Here is a 5,007-nt window from a genome sequence, read left to right as displayed (position 1 = left end):
GAAGGAAAACTTCATCACACCATCAACCTCTTTGATGCTTGATTTTGAAAGCTAACTTTTTTCATTGTTCATCACTATTATTTCTCTTTGGGTATTTTGTCCCTTCTCTATCACGAAAGGCTAAAAAATAAAAATTCTAATGAATGTTTGATGGGAATAAAGTTTTTATTCGAGATCTTTATTATGCCTAACTGGTTAATTGAGTGATATAACGGACAAACTTGATACATTGATCTACCTTAGAGACATTTAACAAGATAATTATATATTAATAAAAAAAATTAACTCTAAGTGTTAAAAAAGTATTTAAATATTAACAAAGCAATAAACTTTTACGTATAAAATGTTTAATCAATGATTTATTGATTACTTGAAGAAGAAGAAAAAATGAATCACATTTCCAAGTTTGTTTATACTTTGATAATCTTTCTTTCTGTATATCTCGTGGTACTTGATGGCCGTAAGTAATTGTTTACATTATTTTCATATTTACATTAGACATAATATTTCACAATCTTTTAGTCAAAGTACTTTGTTATTCGACGTTGTAGTGCTTATTTCATGTAAAGATCACTTTGAATGTCGGAGAAAAGTCAAAATTATTGGGTGTATCTTTCCTCAAGAAAAACCGACGTGCACTAACTCAATGTGTACATGCGTGAAATAGTAACCATTAATATGTAAAAGAATTATATGTTACATATAATTTATTTGTATGTCATAATATTCTTACTTTAATAATATCCTATGCACTTTGATTTATGTTTATGTTACTTATGTGTTGTTTAGTTGCTCTTTACTTTTTTCACGCACTCAGGTTTTATCCTAAAGGGTTTTCCTAAGAACATTTTAATAAGAGACAAGGTGAAATCCCTTAGTTAACTTTTATTGGATTTTGGTTCGATCACTCCAATATTTGTAATGCTCATTATCTTTTATTTATTAATAATAATTTTACATTGTTGCAAATTATAGATTATAATCATGGGAGGTCAACATAGTTTAGATGTCATGTCTGTCGTCCTCGTGAGCTTAACTCAGTTGGTATGAAAAATGCATAAAATATGCAAGGTCCGGGGTTCGAATCTCGGCCACCACCAAAAAAAGATGTCATGTCTGTCATTTGTACTTTGTTTTTGCTTTAAAATATGTTCATCCTGTCATTAAATCTCCTTGACAGTAAAAATATAAAATATAACAATGTCAGTATATAATGATTAGTCACATTGACATGGATTAAATTAAGAAGGATTTTATGATTTTTCACAACATTCATGAGGAGAATGCAAAAGCTATTCCCAAGTGTGAAGACAAGGACAAGTGTCTTGAAGAAAAATAAAAACAAGCCATGATAAAAGAGTAATGTAGTCATGCAGTGACATGCAATTACTTATGTCATAAATCATGTAAGAAATGCATAGTTGATATGTGAAACCGTAAGTGCATGACTTTATCAAAGTAGTAAAAATATCGTTTCACAGGGAGTTGTTGTAATTATTGATTCTTTTTTCAATTGATGATTTGCTGAAAAGTTCAGTTTTAGAAGTTTTAGCAATATTGGTTGAAATAAAATAATAAAAAGCGACTCGGGATTATTGGTTCATCATAATGACAAATCATTCACAATCCAAACCTATTTCTAAATATTATGATAAATCTATTTCTAAAGACAAGTTTCTCTAAGGCGTTTCAAGGTTCCTATCGGAATCAATGAGTGTGTTTCAATAACAATCACGCATATTCTCATGGTTGATTGCTATTGAAACCCATTAAGAACGAAACCTTTAAGGTCTCAAGGTTTACTAGACTATTCTCATGTTTCGTAAACCTTGTCTAATCTCACTTGTTCCAATACTAATCTTCTTCTTTCGATTCTTCAATTAGTATTTGAAATATGAATTAAGAACGGTGAGATTAGATTAGAAAATAGATTTACATAAAATTAGGGTTCTAGGCTTTCTTTGATAGGATTCGGTTATTAGACTCATCCAACAATCCCAAGACAAAGAAATCTACTCACTCATGTTCATCGTAGACAAAGAGATTAAAGAGGTGGATAAGAAAGACATGAAAATAAACGGCTGAAAATAAAAGAACAAGAATTGTAAAGAACAAGAAAATAAAGAACTTTGATTCAATAGAAATAATTGTCAATAGAATTCCCAAGATTCAAAGATGTTTAAACAAGTCTGATGGCTCCTCAATTTATAGCAAGAGGAACAACATAAATTTGCACTAAATCGGAACATAAATTTGCACTAAATCGGCACATAAATATGCACCAAATCAGAACATAAAATTGCACCAAATCAGCACATAAATATGGCAGAATTTCCCTCTTTTTAGCTTTCTTCTCAAACAAGCTTTAATCATGCATCTTAATTCATTCTTTTGCTAAAAGACTTAAATTCTCCATCACTTGAAATCCTGAAGCGAAAACAAACAAATTGTAGTAAAATAGTTCCAAAAAAACTTAAACAAACAGAATTCTATTAAAATAAACACTTAAAAACCATCTAAATTACGACTCATCAATAGTATTAGGGTAAATAGTATTACACAGAATAGTACTATGAGTGAATAGTAGTATGACCCATAGGCCAATACTAAGAAACTTAGTCTAAGTCCATTATGATTTAGTTTTAGAACTTTGGTGCTTTTCTTTTAACCATTTTTCCATAAATAAAATTTGTCATTACATTTATTCAAAATTAGGCATTCCACTTATTGCTACATAATTATCTACGAATAATCCTACTTAAGCTATATAAGCAGTGGTGGACCAAACTCTAATTAATGAAAATTATGAACAGGTATATCCACTTAAGTTTATCTACTAAAGTTTATTTTTTATCATATATCTATACCTATTAAATAAAGGCAAAACATGAGTTTGGTGTAGCCTTTTTTTCTATTCCCAAATTACCCTTTAACTTCCAAAATTGTGTAACTTCCGAAAGTAAAAAAAAAGTATTCCAAAGCACCAGATTTTATTTTATTTTATAAATGAATAGAAAAGGCAGCAGTTTTTTTTTTGTTTGACCGTTTTATATCATGCAAGTAAATTGTAAACCAACTATTTTCTATCCCCTGAATTAAGAAAGGAAAAGCAGTTCCTAAGGTCGGAACAATATACATGTTATTTTCTTTTGTGGAAGATGGATGGGAGACCTCTCTTTTGTTTTCTCTAATCATCTATTGTTTCTACTTTTTTTTTTTGAAAGGATCTACTATTTTTACATGTTATTCATAAGGATCCTGTTTCTACATGTTATTCATATAAATCATCATAAATCTTTTTTAATGACGGTGTCTTTGTTTCTTTATATTTTTTAATGACGGTGTTTTTGTTGGTGTAGATAGATCATACTTGCTTCAACAAAAAGAATAAGAAAGAAGAATGGTGTGGTTCATGATGGTTGAACATAATCGTATCACAATGGAGTTGATTGAAAGACACAGTAGAGAACCCCCTAATAAAGGTTGATTGTGTTACTTTATTTAGTAAAAAAAAAAAAATTATGTTAGTTTATTCACTTTGCTCTTCCCATTTACACTCCAGTTTCTTTTTTATCGAATTAAATTTATGAAATTTTTGTCATGAAAAATGCTGATAGAAAACCCAGGAAATTGGTCAAAAAATTGCTTAAATATTCAACTTCGTCATAGTCACTTAATATCTATATTAAGAGACAAATTAGCAAGTAGTTATCTAAGTATTTCTCATAAATTGAGACACGTAATGCCGGTACTTAGAAAACCTTTTAGTCCAATTCTATCTATAAATGTTCTTAAGAGGGTGTGTGTGTCAAGTCCTTATAATGTGTATCGTTGGATGTAACTCTTTTCTTGCGTTTTTCCTTAATTCAATTTTTTCCCCATTGTGTTTGATTGCAATTAACATTCTTTTAATTATTTTGTTCACAACTTCAGTAGACATAGATTAAAAAAAAATGAAGATCATGAAGACTCTAGGTGTCACCATTCTTTGTTCAAGACACACTGAAGCATAACTGGGACAAATATAGAGAATGTACAATAATAATTTAAGTTATAGAAGTCAATATATTATTGATGTGTCTATGATAGTTATTAATTAAGGGTACATATATTATTGATGCTTATTATATGTGTTATAGTCTCATTTAGTTTTCTATTATCATATGTTCAATGTGAAAAGAAAGAGAATGTATCATCGACTCCAAAAGAGTGATAGAGAGGAAGAAGAGAGAGAGTAATGGAGTAATAAAAAGAGAAGGAAAATAAGGAGACATGGTGGTTATGCTTGGGGTGCAAGATTCGTCACTAGAGAGAGGTTTGATAATTGTATTTAGACTACACTCTTATTATGTTTTTACAATTAATTTTATTCTCCCATTTCTTCCGCAATCTAATAATTGATTCACTCCATTCTTATTCTTATGTTGAATATGTCTAATATTTTGATTTCAAAGGATGTGATTTAAAAAGAAAAATTCTTACAATTGAAATGAGGATGCGTTAATTGAGTACCGATATCGTAGTTTTTTTTGCTAATGAAGAACATCAATTATGTCATTTTTGACCAACCAAGTGCATGTTAGCATCAAAAAGAAAACTAATGAAGTGCATCAATTATGCAATTTTTAACTAATTGTTAGTGCACGAATCATTTGAAGTACGTGATTATCATATCATTCATCTTTGGAAAATGATATTTGGTACGGGAGTTTTAAATACGAATATTCACGGATGAGTGAATTGTTGCTATTTTCACGCGCTTCAGTTTCTTTGTCACGAAAAAACAAAATAAATTAAATTAATAATAAAATCACTTAATAGAAATGACGCTATGAAACCCACCGTTCACAGAGATCAACGTAGTTCCGTCTTGTGGAGGTTCCAGAGTGAGGATAATTTCAAGCGGTTTTCAGTTTCAGCTTGCAGAAAATTCAATATACGGCCTTCATAACCACCCTTACTGCTGCTGGGTTTTCAATCTATGACTATTAATAAGATACTTCCCGA

At 29.8% G+C, this 5,007-nt stretch overlaps 1 long non-coding RNA gene across 1 annotated transcript; it reads left to right on the top strand.

The window, feature by feature from the left end:
* Positions 1-230: 230 nt before the first annotated feature.
* Positions 231-768, top strand: LOC146954095 (uncharacterized). The gene is made up of 2 exons (XR_015011814.1): positions 231-460; positions 552-768. It is a non-coding gene; the product is annotated as an uncharacterized LOC146954095 (long non-coding RNA).
* The last annotated feature ends 4,239 nt before the right edge of the window (positions 769-5,007 follow it).

The sequence above is a fragment of the Medicago sativa genome, chromosome 1 (assembly GCF_051527215.1).
Source record: "Medicago sativa cultivar Bolivia chromosome 1, Bolivia_mono, whole genome shotgun sequence".
In the NCBI taxonomy this organism is placed as follows: domain Eukaryota; kingdom Viridiplantae; phylum Streptophyta; class Magnoliopsida; order Fabales; family Fabaceae; genus Medicago; species Medicago sativa.
This window is presented reverse-complemented; position numbering and strand designations above follow the sequence as displayed.